Raw genomic sequence first — 26,074 nt, forward strand, 5'->3', positions numbered from 1 at the left:
ATTTGGCGGTCGCATCAGGTCTGGTGAAAATTTACGTATTTTAATGGTTTTCGGAATAGGCGCCCAAAAAGGCTCGCTAGCGCCACCTACAATATTATGAAAAATTCAGCCCCTGCACTACGTTTATCGTATACTCACGAAACTTGGTACACATATGTATCATGCCAGGGCGGACATAAAACTCCATGGTAGCCCCCCCTAAACCCAACAGGAAGTCCGCCATTTTGTTTTGAATGTGCGAATTAGTGCGATTTTGCCTATTTCCACATGTCGTACTTTAACGAACTCCTCCTAGAGCTTTCGTCCGATCAGCTTCAAACTTGGTGTGTGTCATCTTAACCATGTTAACGATAAAAGTTATTAAAAGAAAACTTTTCGTCATAGGGCGTGGCCGTGGCGGGGCGGCCATTTTGTTGCGATTCGCCACCGAAACAGGAAGTGGGTGTAACTCGAGCGTACGTTGTCCGATTAGCTCGAAACTTTCCACGATTCATCAGAGTCCGCCCCTGACGACATCTACACCCGCTATTGGCTCAAAGTCATAGCGCCCCCTAGTGGCAACAGGAATAGGCAAAAGACAAGGTGCTATACTTTAACGAACTCCTCCTAGAGATTTCATCCGATCATCTTCAAACTTGGTGTGTGTCATCTTAAGATGTTGAAGATGAAAAGTTATTAAAAGAAACCTTTCGTCATACGGTGTGGGCGTGGCATGGCGGCCATTTTGGGTGTTTAGCGATGAAGATAAATTGGCTGTAACTACAGTGTACGTTGTCGTATCTGCTTGAATTTCCCACAAACACCAGAGTCCAGGCCTGAGGACACCTACAGGCCAATATGGATTTTGGAGATAGCGCCACCATCTGGCAACAGGAATATGCCTTATAGACAAACATCATCCGATTTACATGAAACTTAGAACGTGGTGTCTACATGTGATACTGAGCGGCCCTATATTATGGCCACGCCCAGTCACTCAGGCCACGCCCCCTTTCATAACATTTGAACCGTTTAACTTAGATACTTATGTGAGGTTTCATTGAACTCAGCAGAGACTTTCCTTTTTATGGTGATGTTTGACCCGCCCCCCTATGATGCGGCCACGCCCCCTTTTACAGATAATGACCTGTATGACATATAGGCTTGTGTGAGGTATCAATGAACTCAGCAGAGACTTCCTTTTTATGGGTGATGTTTGACCCCCCCATATGATGCGGCCACGCCCCCTTTTACAGATAATGACTGTATGACGTATAGGCTTGTGTGAGGTATCATGAACTCAGCATAGACTTCCTTTTTCATTGGTGATGTTTGACCCGCCCCTTTATGATGCGGCCACGCCCCTTTCACAGATAGTGACCTGTATGACGTATAGGCTTGTGTGAGGTATCAATGAACTCAGCAGAGACTTCCTTTTTATGGGTGATGTTTGACACGCCCTCTTATATTCGCCACGCCCCCTTTCCGATAATGGCGTGTATGACGTATAGGCTTGTGTGAGGTATCAATGAACTCAGCAGAGACTTCCTTTTTTATTGGTGATGTTTGACCCGCCCCCTTATGATGCGCCACGCCCCTTTCACAGATATGACTGTATGACGTATAGGCTTGTATGAGGTATCGATGAACTCAGCAGAGACTTCCTTTTTTATTGGTGATGTCTGGTCGACACTCCCCCTTAGGATGCGGCACGCCCCCTTTCACAGATAATGACCTGTATGACATATAGGCTTGTGTGAGTATCAATGAACTCAACGGGACTCCCTTTTCATTGGCGACAATTTCGGGTACAGTGACGCGCAATGCGCGGTCGCAGGAGAGGCGTCCGCCGGTAACCCCGACTGGCGCGGTAGCGCGGGCCCTCCATCGCTGCTTGCAGCTTTAATTCTTTATTATTATTTTTCCGCCAAATGAATTGCCTTTTTGGGGACTTATCATATTCAAAAACCTCACCAAATTTGGCGGTCGCATCAGTCTGGGTGAAATTTACGTATTTTAATGGTTTCGGGAATAGGCGCAACAAAAATGGCTCGCTAGCGCCACCTACAATATTACGAAAATTCAGCCCCTGCAGCCTCATTACGTACAGTCACGAAAACTTGGTACACATATGTATCATGGCAGGGCGGACATAAAACTCCATGGCAGCCCCCCCCTAAACCCAACAGGAAGTCCCGCCATTTTGTTTTGAATGTGCGATTAGTGCGATTTTGCACATTTCCACATGTCGTACTTTAACGAACTCCTCCTAGAGCTTTCGTTCGATCATCTTCAAACTTGGTGTGTGTCATCTTAACATGTTAACGATGAAAAGTTATTAAAAGAAAAACTTTTCGTCATAGGGCGTGGCCGTGGCGGGGCGGCCATTTTGTGCGATTCGCCACCAAAACAGGAAGTGGGTGTAACTTGAGCGTACGTTGTCCGATTGGTTTGAAACTTTCCACGATTCATCAGAGTCCGCCCCTGACGACATCTACACGCCGCTATTGGCTCAAAGTCATAGCGCCCCCTAGTGGCAACAGGAAGTAGTCCTAAAAGACAAGGTGCTATACTTTAACGAACTCCTCCTAGAGATTTCATCCGATCATCTTCAAACTTGGTGTGTATCATCCTAAGATGTTACCGATGAAAAGTTATTAAAAGAAAAACTTTTCGTCATACGGTGTGGGCGTGGCATGGCGGCCATTTTGGGTGTTTAGCGATGAAGATGAAATTGGCTGTAACTACAGTGTACGTTGTCGTATCTGCTTGAAATTTCCCACAAACACCAAGAGTCCAGGCCTGAGGACACCTACAGGCCAATATGGACTTTTGGAGATAGCGCCACCATCTGGCAACAGGAAATATAGCTTATTACAGGAAGTGAGTGTAACTTGAGTGTACATTGTCCAATTGGCTTGAAACTTTTCAGGATTCATCAGAGTCCGCCCCTGACGACATCTACACGCCGAAATTCGCTCAAAGTCATAGCGCCCCCTAGTGGCAACAGGAAGTAGGCCTAAAAGACAAGGTGCTATACTTTAACGAACTCCTCCTAGAGAATTCATCCGATCATCTTCAAACTTGGTGTGTGACATCTTAAGATGTTGAAGATGAAAAGTTATTAAAAGAAAAACGTTTCGTCATACGGTGTGGGCGTGGCATGGTGGCCATTTTGAGTGTTTAGCGATCACTGAGAAAGTGGCTGTAACTACAGTGTACGTTGTCGTATCTGCTTGAAATTTCCCACAAACACCAAGAGTCCAGGCCTGAGGACACCTACAGGCCAATATGGAGTTTTGGAGATAGCGCCACCATCTGGCAACAAGAAATATGCCTTATATGACAAACATCATCCGATTTACATGAAGCTTAGAATGTGTGGTCTACATGTGATACTGAGGCGGCCCCTATATTATGACCACGCCCAGTCACCCAGGCCACGCCCCCTTTCATAACATTTGAACCGTTATAGGTACAGTCTTGTGTGAGATGCCATAGAACTCAGCAGAGACTTCCTTTTTTATTGGTGATGTTTGACACGCCCCCTTATGATGCGGCCACGCCCCCTTCCACAGATAGTGACCTGTATGGCGTATAGGCTTGTGTAAGGTATCAATGAACTCAGCAGAGACTTCCTTTTTTATTGGTGATGTTTGACACGCCCCCTTATGATGCGGCCACGCCCCCTTCCACAGATAGTGACCTGTATGACGTATAGGCTTGTGTAAGGTATCAATGAACTCAGCAGGGACTTCTTTTTTTATTGGTGATGTTTGACCCACCCCACTATTATGCGGCCACGCCCCCTTTCACAGATAATGACCTGTATGACGTATAGGCTTGTGTGAGGTATCAATGAACTCAGCAGAGACTTCCTTTTTCATTGGTGATGTTTGACCCGCCCCTTCATGATGCGGCCACGCCCCCTTTCACAGATAGTGACCTGTATGACGTGTAGGCTTTTGTGAGGTATCAATGAACTCAGCAGAGAGTTCCTTTTTCATTGGTGATGTTTGACACGCCCTCTTATGATGCGGCCACGCCCCCTTTCACGGATAATGACCTGTATAACGTATAGGCTTGTGTGAGGTATCAATGAACTCAACAGAGAGTTCCTTTTTCATTGGTGATGTTTGACACGCCCTCTTATGATGCGGCCACGCCCCCTTTCACGGATAATGACGTGTATGATATATAGGCTTGTGTGAGGTATCAGTGAACTCAGCAGGGAGTTCACTTTTCATTGGCGACAATTTTCAGGGTACGAGTGACGCGCAAATGCGCGGTCGCAAGGGGAGGCGTCCGCCAGTAACCCCGACTGGCGCGGGTTAGCGAGGGCCCTCCATCGCTGCTTGCAGCTTTAATCGTTCTTGTTACTGCACTCTTAATTCAATAATTATACCTATTCTTTGCAGTCCACTCTTTTATGTATATGCTTATGTTTCTGCTCTAAAAATAAGTAAAGTAAAAATTCATTCATTACGTTACTGTTCATTTTAATGCTCAACGGTTTCATGAGGACATCCTTGTTGCCCATAGATAAGACTCTTGTTATGAAGTATTAACAATACAACTTACCTAATAGACAAACCATCATTACATCTTTTATTTAAGTTTATTTTTGTTCTAAATGGTCTTCATACAGTGACAATATAATAGTGAAAGCAGAGGTAACAGAATTGACATTTAAATAGATCCATTCCTTTATATTCATTATATGCTTGCTAAAGTCATGCAACGTGTACTACAAAAGATAACAAAGTTAAATACTTTTAATATAATTTTATTTTAAAAATGTGCTTGTAGTTCTGCAGGCTCCCCCCCAGGCCGTAGCTAGTCTGATGGGGATAGGGACATGAGGGGGGATTCCAGACTCTCCAGGGGATCCTTCTACGGTTTGATGGCCATAGTCACCCCTAAATGACGGCCCTCTATTCCTCGTTTGTCCCTGAAGAGATGGGTTATACAGGATCTACATCAGGTGGAGGCAGTATAAACAGGATATACATCAGGTGGAGGCAGTATAAACAGGATATACATCAGGTGGAGGCAGTATATACAGTATATACATCAGGTGGAGGCAGTAACAGCAGATACGTTTTAACATTAGCGTTACGCTACTGTTAAAGTTCCCGGCAGACAATCAGCTGATCGCTGTTTTGCTGAGCTAACGCTCACATCGGATTATGTACAACTTGTTAAAATCATACATCTAACACTAAAATCGTCTACAATGGGACGAAAGTTTAACACAAACAACAATAGACTACAACACATGTAACGTTAGCTTAGAACTTATTTGCCAATATGGTTAAACTGCCGCTGTTAGCTAGCTAAGGTTGGCTTGCTAGCACGTCAAATTACGGTACTAATAAACGTTATAATTCGTGGTACAAAAATTATTATCGACTGTAAAATTAACCAAATATACATTTACAAGTGGCTTATATGTATAGCAAAAAGACTCACGTTCAACTTTGTATTGCTCCGTCGGTCTCGCTATCGCGTCTTCGGCCGCCGCTATCAAAAGTTTTTCAATGGTTGTTAGCTCCGCCCCTTCCGCTACGTAGCCAAGATGGCGACCGTTGAGTGTGGAAAGTGTCCATCGATCTACACTTAACTTTGTGACCGGTTTGAGTGCACCATCCGGGTATTTTAAGTGCACTGCATTTGACCGCACTTCGACAATGTGAACGCACTATGTACTCAAATAGTTAGTATTTAGTACAGAAGTGCACGATTTGAGACACAGCCATAGCTTCACCTGTTCATCTTGGCTCAGGAAACGTGCAAGCAATTAAGCCGCATGATCGGATCACACTAAGTCAAGCTGTGCTTTTATACTTATCCTGGATATCTTTATTCAACTTTCGTGTAACAGACCCAAGGACCACAGAAAATACAATAAAAACACAACAACTAAAACAAAAACTCACAGCCAGCTGGACTCCAATCATAACAATAGGTAAAAATACAGGCAACACAGATGATGGCCTGATGACTGAATAATGCCATTCTCTAGAATGCCTTGTGATGTATGAAAAAAGTGTGCAAAAAGGGTTTTTTAACCCAGACACTATTCATGTCCATGTCAGGTTCAGGACACTTAAACTTACTAAATAATGACGGTAAAGACAACAAAGGAGACTCAGACGGTAGTGAGCAGTTTATAGACTTTTGCCGCAAAAGGGAAGAACAGATAAGAGCAACCTTACACCAGCACAGCTCCTAACAATCTTCGAAATCCTCTCTGTAGCTCAGTCTTTTTTATTACACACACACACAAGGATAAGGAATACAGACTTTGGACTGTGGTTATCTATATTATGCTACAAGAATGTCAGTTTCCAAAGTGCAGACAGTTCGAACAATGTGTTCCTTGAGTGCCCTTGGACTGACACTCAGCCACCTAATCTGTTAACCAGCAGAAACTGGACAAGACAGTTGTTAAATGCACACTTAATTAAGCAAGAAAGTCACACTACTTAAGAAACTACTTTAAGAAATAAGAAATTAAAGACTTTATCAAAATGAATTCTCTATCAGTCCAAGGCCCTGCTGAAGGTATAAATTGAAACGTTGGCTTTGATTCATCATACATTAAGTTTATTTAAATATTTAAATAAAATAAATATTTATTTAAACATTTAAGACTTTGAATCATAAATGGTTGAGATGCTTCTTCATAAATTAACTTATGATTGTAACATAAACGAAACAAATGTTAACTCCAAACAAAGTATATACTATAAAATAACGTTATGTGTTAGAGAGCCTGTTTTGTTTAAACATATGTTAGAAAATCTGTTATGCTTGGAACAGCTAGTTTGTATGATGTGAGTTCATATATGGTTTGAATATGTTTTCATTTGATTAGTGTGTCCTTCGATCTTAACCGTTTCTCCACTACATATGGTTGTAATCTTCATACCTAGCATAGGAAACTCAGGCCTGGGTTTCTGTGTGTAAGTCCTGTGTGTACCTTAGTTTCTGTGTATATACATGAGTATGTGTCTCCCACATGAGCTGAAGCAGACAACTGACCTTCGGTGCATTGCACTGCTTCTGCTCAGCACAAATACCCCATCAGCAACCACTCCCACGCTGTAAATTTGACAATGTAACCTGCTTCACTTTTTGAATAAAGAGACTGCTCTCAGGGGAAGATTTTCGAAGTTGCTCAGAAGTGTCAGAGGTGACACAGAGGCTTCCCTTGCTGCAAGAATAATTTTAATTTGTCTCCTGTCTTCTGTTGAGTAGGCCTACTGGAAAGAAAGATTTGGTTAAAGAACACTGGGTAATTATTAGAAATACAAAATAAATGATGTAAACCATGAACAATAGAGGATTCTAATAACAGTAAGAAAGTGCAATAGAGGTAGCTAGTTCTTGCTCTTCCTCATTCTTCATCTACAAAATGTTTTCACATAGGCCATAAGACCACAAAACATTGCCTTTTTCCAATGAGAGAATCTCAGTTGTGAGTACAGATGCTGGGATGTTTGGCGAAGAGAAGTGTCAACATGCAAAACAGTGGCCAGAGTTTTGGCTTTGGGAGTACCCAAGCCGTGGGTGTTGTTTATACCACTCGCTGTTAAAGGACCTTTTCCTTTTGCCTTGCATGGTTCGTGAAAATACCTTAAGTTGAGGATGTGTAGGACCTGCTACTCTGGACTGTGAAATGTCTGTAAATTATAAACAATCGTGATCAGTCTTTACTTCAGTTTTTATGAAGTTTCATTCAAAGTGATTAGTTACAAAGGGAAATTATGGTCAGTATTACAACTTCCATATTAATTAATGGAGATAATTTGTTACCTAAGGTTCGGGAGCAGGGCCACGCCTAAACCAAACCTCTAATCATCAGATAAACCTACATATACCGTGCTGCGCAGCCAGGCTCGTGTCTCTGATTGTTTGACGCAAGAGAGTCAGCGTTTTACGCTCTTAGTCATGGGTCCGGAGCTATGGCTAAACTCACCTGATGTCAACGACGATCTATTCGAAATGCGGAATGTTTCAGTCATGCCGCAGCAGTTGGATCCCGTCATATGTCTCAACGGCGCCGATTGTGGTCCGCGGTCACCATGCCTCGGCTTTGCCCGGATCTCCTCTCCTCCACCGAACGACATCACGAGGCCTTGACGGCCACAACAATCATCACCAGCTCTCTGGCGGGGGTCAGGTGGTGTTTCCCCATGTGCCTGCTCCCTTTGTCTTTCATGTCTCACATGCATCCATTCATCCCTTCATCCCTTCATCCCTTCTACCCTTCCTTCGGCTGTTCCTGGCCAATCGGCTTCTGGTCTCTCCCTTCCAAAGCTGGTCGCACTGCAATTCCAGTGCCGCATCCAGCTGCTCAACCGGACAGTTGGGTTTAGGAAAGCAATAACAGGACTTGGTACAAAAAAGGGAAGGTTGGGTTTAGGAAAAAAACAACAGGATGGTTACGGTTTATGTCCTGCTCAATTGTTCCTCATATTTTCCAAAGTTCTTCTGTTTACTGCAGTTGAAGCAGGCTATGCAAAGTTGCAAAAATGCTCTACTACACTTTTGCTTCCTACTTATCTTATTAGGGGATCCCAGGTCCTTCCAAGGCCAGGGTCAAGGATCAATCACAAATTGAAAGCTGAGAACAAAGTCTTCAGTTTTAATTAGAAAGAGAATATCAGCATTATTGCCAAATATTCTACACAAACACCTGCTGTCATTTATCTGGATGGACTTCATTCTAAGCTGGACTTCAATGCTCAATTAGGTATCAACACCATTTTACCCTTTGGGCTCGTCCGGGATTTGAACCCGGGACCTCTCGCACCCTAAGCGAGTATCATACCCCTAGACCAACGAGCCACGTAAAACTGCTTTTTAGCAATTTTTCATCACGGAAATGCAGCTCCGATCTGTCATTGACTTGAAAGGCAATAGTTAAGTAGTTTTTAACATTGGGTCTTTCTATGGCTCCCCTGCCAGATTCAGCTTTCTAATTACATTGGACAACAGAATACCTTTGACGTAAAATGTTTTACTAAAATTCAAACTTGAATTTTTCCGTCAAAAATGGTTGGGTTTAGTACGTCATTTCTTATTGACTTTACATTGGCATTGTTTTCCGTGGTGGCCACACAGAATTTTCACACATTCTGTGCCACCACCACCACGTAGTGCGTTGTTAACAGTTTGTGACCATTAATTCCGTGAAATGAACACAACCACTTTAAGGTAAGGAAAGGCTTGTGGGTGGGCTTACGTTACCATGACACGCGGGACAACAATGGGACGGTTGGGTTTAGGAAAACCATAAATGGTTGGGTTTAGGAAAGCAATAACGGGACTTGGGACAACAACAGGTTTGAGTTTAGGAAAATAACAACAGGATGGTTTTGGTTGGGCTTAGGAAACGTGACAGACGGGACACGATCACGCTCTACTGGATCTTCTGTTGAACCGTCAAACACCTCAACCAACCTCCCTTTGCGGGTTTTTGGCCTTTCATACTTCCCGCTACCGTAGTGGCTCCTAATGCTACGTCATCTTCTCAGTGACATCACTTTGGCATTGTTTTCCTTGGTGGCCACACAAAATGTTCACGCTTTCCGTGCCACCACCACGTAATGCAGTGTTAGTAGTTTGTGCGACCATGAATTCTGTGAGACCAAGCTGCCCTAGATAAACAAGCACACAGAATTTTCCCACATTCGGTACCACCACCACGTAACATTTTTTAAACAGGCCCCCTTTAACCCTCTGAGCCCGAGACACTCGCCCACGAGTAAAAAGTACCTCTGATTCATAGTTTAATAACTTTTGAACCATACAAGCGATTTACTCACTTTCTGTTTCGTTTAAATCCTGACGTTTTCGGCTTTACGGAGGTCTTTTTCCCGTCTTTCTAGCCTTTACAGGGGATTTTCTATCCAGCCTGGAACTTCAGCCTCTTTGGGCTTTAAATCCATACTGTTATAGCCAAGATTGGTCCACTTTATATCCATAATTCATCGCGTTTTGGCTCACCTCTGCCGCTGAATCGTTGTCTAATCTCTGATCTCCCGCTCTGTGTCTGTCCTGTCTATTTTTCAGGAAGTGCATGCCCATATATGGGAGATAAAGGCACCCCTCTTGTATGGAAGGCCAGAGGGGACAAAAATGCCTATAGACTCTATGGAAGGCCAAATAATGCCCTATTTAGACACATATTTGCTTGTATAACATTGCTGTGGGTGTAATATCAATAAATATGACATTATTATGTTATTATTGGCATAAGTAAATGTCATGAGAGCAAAACGTCTTGACTTTTTGGAAAAATGCATGTATTTTGTCAACTGTATAAGTTACAATGATTATTTCTTCACAGTGTGACTCCCAATACATATGACAAGTGTTTTAGAATGGAAAATGGCTTAGGTTTACTTATATGTCTGTGATTTCAATACATATCTGGAAGATTCATTTATTTATTTATTTATTTATCTTTAAGGCCCTACAACCATTTTTAACATGCAAGTGACCTCACTGCAACCCAAATATTCCAATAACCCAGTTTGTCCTAAAAAAAATGATGTTCATATCTTGACTGTAGACAACAGGGTTGATGTTTTACAAGCTTTTTATTAAATAAATCCAGACGGAAATTAAACTGTAAAAATGGCCTCAGGGCCCAGAGTGTTAAGGTAAGGAAAGGCTTGTGGGTGGCCTTACGTTTCCATGACACGCGGGACAACAACGGGACGGTTGGGTTTAGGAAAGCAATAACAGGACTTGGAACAAAAACTGGAAGGTTGGGTTAAGGAAAAAAACAACAGGATGGTTACGGTTTATGTCCTGCTCATTTGTTCCTCATATTTTTCCCAGTTCTTCTGTTTACTGCAGTTGAAGCAGGCTATGCAAAGTTGCAAAAATGCTCTACTACACTTTGCTTCCTACTTATCTTGTTAGGGGATCCCAGGTCCTTCCAAGGCCAGAGTCAAGGATCAATCACAACTTGAAAGCTGAGAACAAAGTCTTCAGTTTTAATTAGAAAGAGAATATCAGCATTATTGTCAAATATTCTACACTAACACATGCACTGCTGTCTTTTATCTGGATGGACTTGATTCTAAGCTGGACTTCAATGCTCAATTAGGTATCAACACCATTTTACACTTTTGGCTCGTCCGGGATTTGAACCCGGGACCTCTCGCACCCTAAGCGAGAATCATACCCTAGACCAACGAGCCACGTCAAACCGCTTTTTAGCAATTTTTCATCACGGAAATGCAGCTCCGATCTGTCATTGACTTGAAAGGCAATGGTTAAGTAGTTTGACATTGGGTCTTTCTATGGCTCCCCTGCCAGATTCAGCTTTCTAATTACATTGGACAACAGAATACCTTTGACGTAAAACGTTTTACTAAATTCAAACTTGAATTTTTCCGTCAAAAATGGTGGGTTTAGTACGTCATTTCTATTGACTTTACATTGTCATTGTTTTCCGTGGTGGCCACGCAGAATTTTCACACATTCTGTGCCACCACCACCACGTAGTGCGTTGTTAACAGTTTGTGACCATTAATTCCGTGAAATGAACACGACCACTTTAAGGTAAGGAAAGGCTTGTGGGTGGGCTTACAATACCATGACACGCGGGACAACAATGGGACGGTTGGGTTTAGGAAAACCATAAACGGTTGGGTTTAGGAAAGCAATAACGGGACTTGGGACAACAGGTTTGAGTTTAGGAAAATAACAACAGGATGGTTTCGGTTGGGCTTAGGAAACGTGACAGGCGGGACACAATCACGCTCTACTGGAACTTCTGTTGACCCGTCAAACACCTCAACCAACCTCAATTTGCGGGTTTTTGGCCTTTCATACTTCTCGCTACCGTAGTGGCTCCTAATGCTACGTCATCTTCTCAGTGACATCACTTTGGCATTGTTTTCCTTGGTGGCCACAAAATTTTCACGCATTCCGTGCCACCACCGCGTAATGCAGTGTTAGTAGTTTGTGCGACCATGAATTCTGTGAGACCAAGCTGCCCTAGATAAACAAGCACACAGAATTTTCCCACATTCGGTACCACCACCACGTAACATTTTTTAAACAGGCCCCCTTTAACCCTCTGAGCCCGAGACACTCGCCCACGAGTAAAAAAGTACCTCTGATTCATAGTTTAATAACTTTTGAACCATACAAGCGATTTACTCACTTTCTGTTTCGTTTAAATCCTGACGTTTTTGGCTTTACGGAGGTCTTTTTCCCGTCTTTCTAACCTCTACAGGGGATTTTCTATCCAGCCTGGAACTTCAGCCTCTTTGGGCTTTAAATCCATACTGTTATAGCCAAGATTGGTCCACTTTATATCCATAATTCATCGCGTTTTGGCTCACCTCTGCCGCTGAATCGTTTGTCTAATCTCTGATCTCCCGCTCTGTGTCTGTCCTGTCTATTTTTCAGGAAGTGCATGCCCATATATGGGAGATAAAGGCACCCCTCTTGTATGGAAGGCCAGAGGGGACAAAAATGCCTATAGACTCTATGGAAGGCCAAAGAATGCCCTATTTAGACACATATTTGCTTGTGTAACATTGCTGTGGGTGTAATATCAATAAAATATGACATTATTATATTATTATTGGCATAAGTAAATGTCATGAGAGCAAAACGTCTTGACTTTTTTGGAAAAAATGCATGTATTTTGTCAACTGTATAAGTTACAATGGTTATTTCTTCACAGTGTGACTTCCAAGACATATGACAAGTGTTTTACAATGGAAAATGGCTTAGGTTTTACTTATATGTCCGTGATTTCAATACATATCTGGAAGATTCATTTATTTATTTATTTATCTTTAAGGCCCTACAACCATTTTTAACATGCAAGTGACCTCACTGCAACCCAAATATTCCAATAACCCAGTTTGTCCTAAAAAAAATGATGTTCATATCTTGACTGTAGACAACAGGGTTGATGTTTTACAAGCTTTTTTATTAAATAAATCCAGACGGAAATTAAACTGTAAAAATGGCCTCAGGGCCCAGAGTGTTAAGGTAAGGAAAGGCTTGTGGGTGGCCTTACGTTTCCATGACACGCGGGACAACAACGGGACGGTTGGGTTTAGGAAAGCAATAACAGGACTTGGGACAAAAACGGGAAGGTTGGGTTTAGGAAAAAAACAACAGGATGGTTACGGTTTATGTCCTCCTCAATTGTTCCTCATATTTTTCCCAGTTCTTCTGTTTACTGCAGTTGAAGCAGGCTATGCAAAGTTGCAAAAATGCTCTACTACACTTTTGCTTCCTACTTATCTTGTTAGGGGATCCCAGGTCCTTCCAAGGCCAGAGTCAAGGATCAATCACAACTTGAAAGCTGAGAACAAAGTCTTCAGTTTTAATTAGAAAGAGAATATCAGCATTATTGTCAAATATTCTACACTAACACATGCACCTGCTGTCTTTTATCTGGATGGACTTGATTCTAAGCTGGACTTCAATGCTCAATTAGGTATCAACACCATTTTACACATTTGGGCTCGTCCGGGATTTGAACCCGGGACCTCTCGCACCCTAAGCGAGAATCATACCCCTAGACCAACGAGCCACGTCAAACCGCTTTTTAGCAATTTTTCATCACGGAAATGCAGCTCCGATCTGTCATGACTTGAAAGGCAATGGTTAAGTAGTTTGACATTGGGTCTTTCTATGGCTCCCCTGCCAGATTCAGCTTTCTAATTACATTGGACAACAGAATACCTTTGACGTAAAACGTTTTACTAAAATTCAAACTTGAATTTTTCCGTCAAAAATGGTTGGGTTTAGTACGTCATTTCTTATTGACTTTACATTGTCATTGTTTTCCGTGGTGGCCACGCAGAATTTTCACACATTCTGTGCCACCACCACCACGTAGTGCGTTGTTAACAGTTTGTGACCATTAATTCCGTGAAATGAACACGACCACTTTAAGGTAAGGAAAGGCTTGTGGGTGGGCTTACAATACCATGACACGCGGGACAACAATGGGACGGTTGGGTTTAGGAAAACCATAAACGGTTGGGTTTAGGAAAGCAATAACGGGACTTGGGACAACAGGTTTGAGTTTAGGAAAATAACAACAGGATGGTTTCGGTTGGGCTTAGGAAACGTGACAGGCGGGACACAATCACGCTCTACTGGAACTTCTGTTGACCCGTCAAACACCTCAACCAACCTCAATTTGCGGGTTTTGGCCTTTCATACTTCTCGCTACCGTAGTGGCTCCTAATGCTACGTCATCTTCTCAGTGACATCACTTTGGCATTGTTTTCCTTGGTGGCCACACAAAATTTTCACGCATTCCGTGCCACCACGCGTAATGCAGTGTTAGTAGTTTGTGCGACCATGAATTCTGTGAGACCAAGCTGCCCTAGATAAACAAGCACACAGAATTTTCCCACATTCGGTACCACCACCACGTAACATTTTTTAAACAGGCCCCCTTTAACCCTCTGAGCCCGAGACACTCGCCCACGAGTAAAAAAGTACCTCTGATTCATAGTTTAATAACTTTTGAAACATACAAGCGATTTACTCACTTTCTGTTTCGTTTAAATCCTGACGTTTTTGGCTTTACGGAGGTCTTTTTCCCGTCTTCTAACCTCTACAGGGGATTTCTATCCAGCCTGGAACTTCAGCCTCTTTGGGCTTTAAATCCATACTGTTATAGCCAAGATTGGTCCACTATATCCATAATTCATCGCGTTTTGGCTCACCTCTGCCGCTGAATCGTTTGTCTAATCTCTGATCTCCCGCTCTGTGTCTGTCCTGTCTATTTTTCAGGAAGTGCATGCCATATATGGGAGATAAAGGCACCCTCTTGTATGGAAGGCCAGAGGGGACAAAAATGCCTATAGACTCTATGGAAGGCCAAAGAATGCCCTATTTAGACACATATTTGCTTGTGTAACATTGCTGTGGGTGTAATATCAATAAAATATGACATTATTATATTATTATTGGCATAAGTAAATGTCATGAGAGCAAAACGTCTTGACTTTTTTGGAAAAAATGCATGTATTTTGTCAACTGTATAAGTTACAATGGTTATTTCTTCACAGTGTGACTTCCAAGACATATGACAAGTGTTTACAATGGAAAATGGCTTAGGTTTTACTTATATGTCCGTGATTTCAATACATATCTGGAAGATTCATTTATTTATTTATTTATCTTAAGGCCTACAACCATTTTAACATGCAAGTGACCTCACTGCAACCCAAATATTCCAATAACCCAGTTTGTCCTAAAAAAAATGATGTTCATATCTTGACTGTAGACAACAGGGTTGTGTTTTACAAGCTTTTTTATTAAATAAATCCAGACGGAAATTAAACTGTAAAAATGGCCTCAGGGCCCAGAGTGTTAAGGTAAGGAAAGGCTTGTGGGTGGCCTTACGTTTCCATGACACGCGGGACAACAACGGGACGGTTGGGTTTAGGAAAGCAATAACAGGACTTGGAACAAAAACTGGAAGGTTGGGTTAAGGAAAAAACAACAGGATGGTTACGGTTATGTCCTGCTCATTTGTTCCTCATATTTTCCCAGTTCTTCTGTTTACTTCAGTTGAAGCAGGCTATGCAAAGTTGCAAAAATGCTCTACTACACTTTTGCTTCCTACTTATCTTGTTAGGGGATCCCAGGTCCTTCCAAGGCCAGAGTCAAGGATCAATCACAACTTGAAAGCTGAGAACAAAGTCTTCAGTTTTAATTAGAAAGAGAATATCAGCATTATTGTCAATATTCTACACTAACACATGCACCTGCTGTCTTTATCTGGATGGACTTGATTCTAAGCTGGACTTCAATGCTCAATTAGGTATCAACACCATTTTACACCTTTGGGCTCGTCCGGGATTTGAACCCGGGACCTCTCGCACCCTAAGCGAGAATCATACCCCTAGACCAACGAGCCACGTCAAACCGCTTTTAGCAATTTTTCATCACGGAAATGCAGCTCCGATCTGTCATTGACTTGAAAGGCAATGGTTAAGTAGTTTGACATTGGGTCTTTCTATGGTTCCCCTGCCAGATTCAGCTTTCTAATTACATTGGACAACAGAATACCTTTGACGTAAAACGTTTTACTAAAATTCAAACTTGAATTTTTCCGTCAAAAATGGTTGGGTTTAGTACGTCATTTCTATTGACTTTACATTGTCATTGTTTTCCGTGGTGGCCACGCAGAATTTTCACACATTCTGTGCCACCACCACCACGTAGTGCGTTGTTAACAGTTTGTGACCATTAATTCCGTGAAATGAACACGACCACTTTAAGGTAAGGAAAGGCTTGTGGGTGGGCTTACAATACCATGACACGCGGGACAACAATGGGACGGTTGGGTTTAGGAAAACCATAAACGGTTGGGTTTAGGAAAGCAATAACGGGACTTGGGACAACAGGTTTGAGTTTAGGAAAATAACAACAGGATGGTTTTGGTTGGGCTTAGGAAACGTGACAGACGGGACACGATCACGCTCTACTGGATCTTCTGTTGACCGTCAAACACCTCAACCAACCTCCCTTTGCGGTTTTTTGGCCTTCATACTTCTCACTACCGTAGTGGCTCCTAATGCTACGTCATCTTCTCAGTGACATCACTTTGGCATTGTTTTCCGTGGTGGCCACACAAATTTTCACGCATTCCGTGCCACCAGCGCGTAATGCGGTGTTAATAGTTTGTGCGACCAGGAATTCTAAGACCAAGCTTCCCTCGATCAACAAGCTCACAGAATTTTCCCACATTTGGTACCACCACCACGTTGTGCGGGTGTTAACATTTTTTACACAGGCCCCCTTTAAGGTAAGGAAAGGCTTGTGGGTGGCCTTACTTTTCCATGACACGCGGACAACAACGGGACGGTTGGGTTTAGGAAAGCAATAACAGGACTTGGAACAAAAACTGGAAGGTTGGGTTAAGGAAAAAAACAACAGGATGGTTACGGTTTATGTCCTGCTCATTTGTTCCTCAATTTTTTCCCAGTTCTTCTGTTTACTTCAGTTGAAGCAGGCTATGCAAAGTTGCAAAAATGCTCTACTACACTTTGCTTCCTACTTATTGTTAGGGGATCCCAGGTCCTTCCAAGGCCAGAGTCAAGGATCAATCACAACTTGAAAGCTGAGAACAAAGTCTTCAGTTTAATTAGAAAGAGAATATCAGCATTATTGTCAAATATTCTACACTAACACATGCACCTGCTGTCTTTTATCTGGATGGACTTGATTCTAAGCTGGACTTCAATGCTCAATTAGGTATCAACACCATTTTACACCTATGGGCTCGTCCGGGATTTGAACCCGGGACCTCTCGCACCCTAAGCGAGAATCATACCCCTAGACCAACGAGCCACGTCAAACCGCTTTTTAGCAATTTTTCATCACGGAAATGCAGCTCCGATCTGTCATTGACTTGAAAGGCAATGGTTAAGTAGTTTGACATTGGGTCTTTCTATGGCTCCCCTGCCAGATTCAGCTTTCTAATTACATTGGACAACAGAATACCTTTGACGTAAAACGTTTTACTAAAATTCAAACTTGAATTTTTCCGTCAAAAATGGTTGGGTTTAGTACGTCATTTCTTATTGACTTTACATTGTCATTGTTTTCCGTGGTGGCCACGCAGAATTTTCACACATTCTGTGCCACCACCACCACGTAGTGCGTTGTTAACAGTTTGTGACCATTAATCCGTGAAATGAACACGACCACTTTAAGGAAGGAAAGGCTTGTGGGTGGGCTTACAATACCATGACACGCGGGACAACAATGACGGTTGGGTTTAGGAAAACCATAAACGGTGGGTTTAGGAAAGCAATAACGGGACTGGGGACAACAGGTTTGAGTTTAGGAAAATAAAAACAGGATGGTTTCGGTTGGGCTTAGGAAACGTGACAGGCGGGACACAATCCGCTCTACTGGAACTTCTGTTGACCCGTCAAACACCCTCAACCAACCTCAATTGCGGGTTTTTGGCCTTTCATACTTCCGCTACCGTAGTGGCTCTAATGCTACGTCATCTTCTCAGTGACATCACTTTGGCATTGTTTTCCTTGGTGGCCACACAAAATCTTCACGCATTCCGTGCCACCACCGCGTAATGCAGTGTAGTAGTTTGTGCGACCATGAATTCTGTGAGACAAGCTGCCCTAGATAAACAAGCACACAGAATTTTCCCACATTCGGTACCACCACCAAGTAACATTTTTTAAACAGGCCCCCTTTAACCCTCTGAGCCCGAGACACTCGCCACGAGTAAAAAAGTACCTCTGATTCATAGTTAATAACTTTTGAACCATACAAGCGATTTACTCACTTTCTGTTTCATTTAAATCCTGACGTTTTCGGCTTTACGGAGGTCTTTCCCGTCTTTCTAGCCTCTACAGGGGATTTTCTATCCAGCCTGGAACTTCAGCCTCTTTGGGCTTAAATCCATACTGTTATAGCCAAGATTGGTCCACTTATATCCATAATTCATCGCGTTTTGGCTCACCTCTGCCGCTGAATCGTTCGTCTAATCTTGATCTCCGCTCTGTGTCTGTCCTGTCTTTTTCAGGAAGTGCATGCCATATATGGGAGATAAAGGCACCCTCTTGTATGGAAGGCAGAGGGGACAAAAATGCCTATAGACTCTATGGAAGGCCAAATAATGCCCTATTTAGACACATATTTGCTTGTATAACATTGCTGTGGGTGTAATATCAATAATATGACATTATTATGTTATTATTGGCATAAGTAAATGTCATGAGAGCAAAACGTTGACTTTTTTGGAAAAAAATGCATGTATTTTGTCAACTGTATAAGGTACAATGATATTTCTCACAGTGTGACTCCCAATAACATATGACAAGTGTTTTAGAATGGAAAATGGCTTAGGTTTTACTTATATGTCTGTGATTTCAATACATATCTGGAAGATTCATTTATTTATTTATTTATTATTTATCTTTAAGGCCCTCAACCATTTTTAACATGCAAGTGACCTCACTGCAACCCAAAATTCCAACCCAGGTGTCCTAAAAAAAATGGTTCATATCTTGACTGTAGACAACAGGGTTGATGTTTTACAAGCTTTTTTATTAATAAATCCAGACGGAAATTAAACTGTAAAAATGGCCTCAGGGCCCAGAGTGTTAAGGTAAGGAAAGGCTTGTGGGTGGCCTTACGTTTCCATGACAGCGGGAAAACAACGGGACGGTTGGGTTTAGGAAAGCAATAACAGGACTGGAACAAAAACTGGAAGGTTGGGTTAAGGAAAAAAAAACAACAGGATGGTTACGGTTTATGTCCTGCTCATTGTTCCTCATATTTTTCCCAGTCTTCTGTTTACTTCAGTTTGAAGCAGGCTATGCAAAGTTGCAAAATGCTCTACTACACTTTTGCTTCCTACTTATCTTGTTAGGGGATCCCAGGTCCTTCCAAGGCCAGAGTCAAGGATCAATCACAACTTGAAAGCTGAGAACAAAGTCTTCAGTTTAATTAGAAAGAGAATATCAGCATTATGTCAAAATTCTACACTAACACATGCACCTGCTGTCTTTTATCTGGATGGATTTGATTCTAAGCTGGACTTCAATGCTCATTAGGTATCAACACCATTTTACACATTTGGGCTCGTCGGGATTTGAACCCGGACCTCTCGCACCCTAAGCGAGAATCATACCCCTAGACCAACGAGCACGTCAAACCGCTTTTTAGCAATTTTTCATCACGGAAATGCAGCTCCGATCTGTCATTGACTTGAAAGGCAATGGTTAAGTAGTTTGACATTGGGTCTTTCTATGGCTCCCTGCCATATTCAGCTTTCTAATTACATTGGACAACAGAATACCTTTGACGTAAAAACGTTTTACTAAAATTCAAACTTGAATTTTCCGTCAAAAATGGTTGGGTTTAGTACGTCATTTCTTATTGACTTTACATTGTCATTGTTTTCCGTGGTGGCCACGCAGAATTTTCACACATTCTGTGCCACCACCACCACGTAGTGCGTTGTTAACAGTTTGTGACCATTAATTCCGTGAAATGAACACGACCACTTTAAGGTAAGGAAAGGCTGGGGGGTGGGCTACAATACCATGACACGCGGGAAACAATGGGACGGTTGGGTTTAGGAAAACCAAACGGTTGGGTTTAGAAAAGCAATAACGGGACTGGGACAACAGGTTGAGGTTAGAAAATAACAACAGGATGTTTCGGTGGGCTTAGGAAAGTGACAGGCGGGACACAATCAACGCTCTACTGAACTTCTGTTGACCCGTCAAACACCTCAACCAACCTCAATTTGCGGGTTTTTGGCCTTTCATACTTCTCGCTACCGTAGTGGCTCCTAATGCTACGTCATCTTCTCAGTGACATCACTTTGGCATGTTTCCTTGGTGGCCACACAAAATTTTCACGCATTCCGTGCCACCACAGCGTAATGCAGTGTTAGTAGTTTGTGCGACCATGAATTCTGTGAGACAAGCTGCCCTAGATAAACAAGCACCACAGAATTTTCCCACATTCGGTACCACCACCACGTAACATTTTTTAAACAGGCCCCCTTTAACCCTCTGAGCCCGAGACACTCGCCCACGAGTAAAAAAGTACCTCTGATTCATAGTTTAATAACTTTGAACCATACAAGCGATTTACTCACTTTCTGTTTCGTTTAAATCCTGACGTTTGGCTTACGGAGGTCTTTTCCCGTCTTTCTAACCTCTACAGGGGATTTTCTATCCAGCCTGGAACTTCAGCCTCTTTGGGCTTTAAATCCATACTGTTATAGCCAAGATTGGTCCACTTATATCCATAATTCATCGCGTTTTGGCTCACCTCTGCCGCTGAATCGTTTGTCTAATCTCTGATCTCCCGCTCTGTGTCTGTCCTGTCTATTTTTCAGGAAGTGCATGCCAATATGGGAGATAAAGGCACCCTCTTGTATGGAAGGCCGAGGGGACAAAAATGCTATAGACTCTATGGAAGGCCAAGAATGCCTATTTAGACACATATTTGCTTGTGTAACATGCTGGGGGTGTAATATCAATAAAATATGACATATTATTATTATTATTGGCATAAGTAAATGTCATGAGAGCAAAACGTCTGACTTTTTTGGAAAAAAATGCATGTATTTTGTCAACTGTATAAGTACAATGGTTATTTCTGCACAGTGTGACTTCCAAGACATATGACAAGTGTTTTACAATGGAAAATGGCTTAGGTTTTATTATATGTCCGTGATTTCACTACATATCTGGAAGATTCAATTATTTATTTATTTATCTTAAGGCCTACAACCATTTTAACATGCAAGTGACCTCACTGCAACCCAATATTCCAATAACCCAGTTGTCCTAAAAAAAATGATGTTCATATCTGACTGTAGAACCAGGGTGAGGTTTACAAGCTTTTTATAAATAAATCCAGACGGAAATTAAACTGTAAAAATGGCCTCAGGGGCAGAGTGTTAAGTAAGGAAAGGCTTGTGGGTGGCCTTACGTTTCCATGACACGCGGGACAACAACGGGACGGTTGGGTTTAGGAAAGCAATAACAGGACTTGGAACAAAAACTGGAAGGTTTGGTAAGAAAAAAAACAACAGGATGGTTACGGTTTATGTCTGCTCATTTGTTCCTCTTTTTCCCAGTTCTTCTGTTTACTTCAGTTGAAGCAGGCTATGCAAAGTTGCAAAAATGCTCTACTACACTTTTGCTCCTACGTATTGTTAGGGGATTCCAGGTCCTTCCAAGGCAGAGTCAAGGATCAATTCACAACTTTAAAGCTGAGAACAAAGTCTTCAGTTTTAAGAAAGAGAATATCAGCATTATTGTCAAATATTCTACACTAAACATGCACTGCTGTCTTTTATCTGGATGGACTTGATTCTAAGCTGGACTTCAATGCTCAATTAGGTCAACACCCATTTTACACTTTGGGCTCGTCCGGGATTGGAACCGGGACCTCTCGCACCCTAAGCGAGAATCATACCCCTAGACCAACGAGCCACGTCAAACGCTTTTAGCAATTTTCATCACGGAAATGCAGCTCCGATCTGTCATTGACTTGAAAGGCAATGGTTAAGTAGTTTGACATTGGGTCTTTCTATGGTTCCCTGCCAGATTCAGCTTTCAATTACATTGGACAACAGAATACCTTTGACGTAAAAACGTTTTACTAAAATTCAAACTGAATTTTTCCGTCAAAAATGGTTGGGTTTAGTACGTCATTCGTATTGACTGTTACATTGTCATTGTTTTCCGTGGTGGCCCACGCAGATTTTCACAAATTCTGTGCCACCACCACAACGTAGTGCGTTGTTAACAGTTTGGACCAATTAATTCCGTGAAATGAACACGACCACTTTAAGGTAAGGAAAGGCTTGTGGGTGGGCTTACAATACCATGACACGCGGGACAACAATGGGACGGTTGGTTTAGGAAAACCATAAACGGTTGGGTTTAGGAAAGCAATAACGGGACTTGGGACAACAGGTTTGAGTTTAGGAAAATAACAACAGGATGGTTTTGGTGGCTTAGGAAACGTGACAGACGGGACACGATCACGCTCTACTGGATCTTCTGGTGACCCGTCAAACACCTCAACAACCTCCCTTTGCGGTTTTTTTTGGCCTTTCATACTTCTCACTACCGTAGTGGCTCCTAATGCTACGTCTCTTCTCAGTGACAGCACTTTGGCATTGTTTCCGTGGTGGCCACACAAAATTTTCACGCATTCCGTGCCACCAGCGCGTAATGCGGTGTTAATGTTTGTGCGACCAGGAATCTATGAAGACCAAGCTTCCTCGATCAACAAGCTCACAGAATTCCCACATTTGGTACCACCACAACGTGTGCGGTGTTAACATTTTTACACAGGCCCCCTTTAAGGTAAGGAAAGGCTGGTGGGTGGCCTTACTTTTCCATGACACGCGGAACAACAACGGGACGGTTGGGTTTAGGCAAGCAATAACAGGACTTGGAACAAAAAACTGGAAGGTTGGGTTAAGGAAAAAAAACAAACAGGATGGTTACGGTTGATGTCCTGCTCATTTGTTCCTCATATTTTTCCCAGTTCTTCTGTTTACTTCAGTTGAAGCAGGCTATGCAAAGTTGCAAAAATGCTCTACTACACCTTTTTGCTTCCTACTTATTCTTGTTAGGGGATCCCAGGTCTTCCAGGCCAGAGTCAAGGATCAATCACAACTTGAAAAGCTGAGAACAAATCTTCAGTTTTAATTAGAAAGAGAATATCAGCATTATTGTCAAATATTCTACACTAACACAGCACCTGCTGTCTTTTATCTGGATGGACTTGATTCTAAGCTGGACTTCAATGCTCAATTAGGTATCAACACCATTTTACACCTATGGGCTCGTCCGGGATTTGAACCCGGGACCGCTCGCACCCTAAGCGAGAATCATACCCTAGACAACGAGCCACGGCAAACCGCTTTTAGCAATTGTTCATCACGGAAATGCAGCTCGATCTGTCATTGACTTGAAAGGCAATGGTTAAGTAGTTTGACATTGGGTAGTTTCTATGGCTCCCTGCCAGATTCAGCTTTCTAATTACATGGACAACAGAATACCTTTGAAGTAAAACGTTTTACTAAAATTCAAACTTGATTTTCCGTCAAAAAGGTTGGTTTAGTACGTCATTTCTTATTGACTTTACATTGTCATTGGTTTCCGTGGTGGCCACGCAGAATTTTCACACATTCTGTGCACCACCACCACGTAGTGCGTTGTTAACAGTTGTGACCATTAATTCCGTGAAATTAACACGACCACTTTAAGTAAGGAAAGGGCTGTGGGTGGGCTTACAATACCATGACACGCGGACAACAATGGGCGGTTGGGTTTAGGAAACCATAAACGGTGGGTTTAGGAAAGCAATAACGGGACTTGGGACAACAGGTTTGAGTTTAGGAAAATAACAACAGAGATGGTTTCGGTTGGGCTTAGGAAACGTGACAGCGCGGGACACAATCACGCTCTACTGGAACTTATGTTGACCCGTCAAACACCTCAACCAACCTCATTTGCGGGTTTTTGGCCTTTCATACTTCTCGCTACCGTAGTGGCTCCTAATGCTACGTCATCTTCTCAGTGACATCACTTTGGCATTGTTTTCTTGGTGGCCACACAAAACTCTTCACGCATTCCGTGCCACCACACCGCGTAATGCAGTGTTAGTAGTTGTGCGACCATGAATTCTGTGAGACAAGCTGCCTTAGATAAACAAGCACACAGAATTTTCCCACATTCGGTACCACCACCACGTAAATTTTTAAACAGGGCCCCCTTTAACCCTTGAGCCCGAGGACACTCGCCCACGAGTAAAAAACCCTCTGATTCATAGTTTATGAACTTGAAAACCATACAGCGATTTACTCACTTTCTGTTTCATTTAAATCCTGACGTTTCGGCTTTACGGAGGGTCTTTTCCCGTCTTTCTAGCCTCTACAGGGGATTTTCTATCCAGCCTGGAACTTCAGCCTTTTGGGCTTTAAATCCATCTGTTATAGCAAGATGGGTCCACTTTATATCCATAATTCATCGCGTTTGGCTCACCCTCTGCCGCTGAATCGTTAGTCTAATCTCTGATCTCCCGCTCTGTGTCTGTCCTGTCTATTTTTCAGGAAGTGCATGCCCATAATGGGAGATAAAGGCACCCCTCTTGTATGGAAGGCCAGAGGGGACAAAATGCCTATAGACTCTATGGAAGGGCCAAATACTGCCCTATTTAGACACATTTTGCTTGTATAACATGCTGGGGTGTAATATCCATAAATATGACATTATATGTTATATTGGCATAAGTAAATGTCATGAGAGCAAACGTCTTGACTTTTTTGGAAAAAATGCATGTATTTGTCAACTGTATAGTTACAATGATTATTTCTTCACAGTGTGACTACCAATACATATGACAAGTGTTTTAGAATGGAAAATGGTTAGGTTTTACTTATATGTCTGTGATTCAATACATATCTGGAAGATTCATTTATTCTTATTTATTTATTATTTTAAGGCCCTACAACCATTTTTAACATGCAAGGGACTCACTGCAACCCAAATATTCCAATAACCCAGTTTGTCCTAAAAAAAATGATGTTCATATTCTTGACTGTAGCCACAGGGTGATGTTTTACAAGCTTTTTTATTAAATAAATCAGACGGAAATTAAACTGTAAAAAATGGCCTCAGGGCCCAGAGTGTTAAGGTAAGGAAAGGTTGTGGGTGGCTTACGTTTCCATGACAGACAACAACGGGACGGTGGGTTTAGGAAAGACAACAGGACTTGGAACAAAAACTGGAAGGTTGGGTTAAGGAAAAAAACACAACAGGATGGTTACGGTTTATGTCCTGCTCATTTGTTCCTCATATTTTCCCAGTTCTTCGTTTACTTCAGTTGAGCAGGCTATGCAAATTGCAAAAATGCTCTACTACACTTTGCTTCCTACTTATCTTGTTAGGGGATCCCAGGTCCTTCCAGGCCAGAGTCAAGGATCAATCACAACTGAAAGCTGAGAACAAATCTTCAGTTTTAATTAGAAAGAGAATATCAGCATATTGTCAAATATTCTACACTAACACATGCCCTGCTGTCTTTTATCTGGATGGACTGATTCTAAGCTGGACTTCAATGCTCAATTAGGTATCAACCCATTTACACATGTGGCTCGTCCGGGATTTGAACCCGGGGACCTCTCGCACCCTAAGCGAGAATCATACCCCTAGACCAACGAGCCACGTCAAAACCGCTTTTAGCAATTTCATCACGAAATGCAGCTCCGATCTGTCATTGACTGAAAGGCAATGGTTAAGTAGTTTGAACATTGGGTCTTTCTATGGTCCCTGCCAGATTCAGCTTTTAATGACATTGGACAACAGAATTCCTTTGACGTAAAACGTTTACTAAAATTCAAACTTGAATTTTTCCGTCAAAATGGTTGGGTTAGTAGTCATTCTTATTGACTTTACATTGTCATTGTTTTCCGTGGTGGCCACGCAGAATTTTCACACATTCTGTGCCACCACCACAACGTAGTGCGTTGTTAACAGTTTGTGACATTAATTCCGTGAAA

At 42.3% G+C, this 26,074-nt stretch overlaps 8 non-coding genes across 8 annotated transcripts; all 8 read right to left on the minus strand.

Moving 5' to 3' along the window:
• Nucleotides 1–8,763: 8,763 nt before the first annotated feature.
• trnap-agg (transfer RNA proline (anticodon AGG)) lies at nucleotides 8,764–8,835 on the minus strand. Its single transcript has one exon. It is a non-coding gene; the product is annotated as a tRNA-Pro (tRNA).
• Nucleotides 8,836–11,130: 2,295 nt separating this feature from the next.
• On the minus strand, nucleotides 11,131–11,201 carry trnap-agg (transfer RNA proline (anticodon AGG)). The gene has a single exon. It is a non-coding gene; the product is annotated as a tRNA-Pro (tRNA).
• A 2,291-nt stretch (nucleotides 11,202–13,492) lies between these two features.
• On the minus strand, nucleotides 13,493–13,564 carry trnap-agg (transfer RNA proline (anticodon AGG)). Its single transcript has one exon. It is a non-coding gene; the product is annotated as a tRNA-Pro (tRNA).
• A 2,277-nt stretch (nucleotides 13,565–15,841) lies between these two features.
• On the minus strand, nucleotides 15,842–15,913 carry trnap-agg (transfer RNA proline (anticodon AGG)). The gene has a single exon. It is a non-coding gene; the product is annotated as a tRNA-Pro (tRNA).
• A 1,364-nt stretch (nucleotides 15,914–17,277) lies between these two features.
• trnap-agg (transfer RNA proline (anticodon AGG)) lies at nucleotides 17,278–17,349 on the minus strand. Its single transcript has one exon. It is a non-coding gene; the product is annotated as a tRNA-Pro (tRNA).
• A 2,261-nt stretch (nucleotides 17,350–19,610) lies between these two features.
• On the minus strand, nucleotides 19,611–19,680 carry trnap-agg (transfer RNA proline (anticodon AGG)). The gene has a single exon. It is a non-coding gene; the product is annotated as a tRNA-Pro (tRNA).
• A 2,238-nt stretch (nucleotides 19,681–21,918) lies between these two features.
• trnap-agg (transfer RNA proline (anticodon AGG)) lies at nucleotides 21,919–21,989 on the minus strand. The gene has a single exon. It is a non-coding gene; the product is annotated as a tRNA-Pro (tRNA).
• A 3,676-nt stretch (nucleotides 21,990–25,665) lies between these two features.
• trnap-agg (transfer RNA proline (anticodon AGG)) lies at nucleotides 25,666–25,738 on the minus strand. Its single transcript has one exon. It is a non-coding gene; the product is annotated as a tRNA-Pro (tRNA).
• Nucleotides 25,739–26,074: the final 336 nt, after the last annotated feature.

This window comes from Etheostoma spectabile, unplaced genomic scaffold, assembly GCF_008692095.1.
Source record: "Etheostoma spectabile isolate EspeVRDwgs_2016 unplaced genomic scaffold, UIUC_Espe_1.0 scaffold00018672, whole genome shotgun sequence".
Taxonomy (NCBI): Eukaryota; Metazoa; Chordata; class Actinopteri; order Perciformes; family Percidae; genus Etheostoma; species Etheostoma spectabile.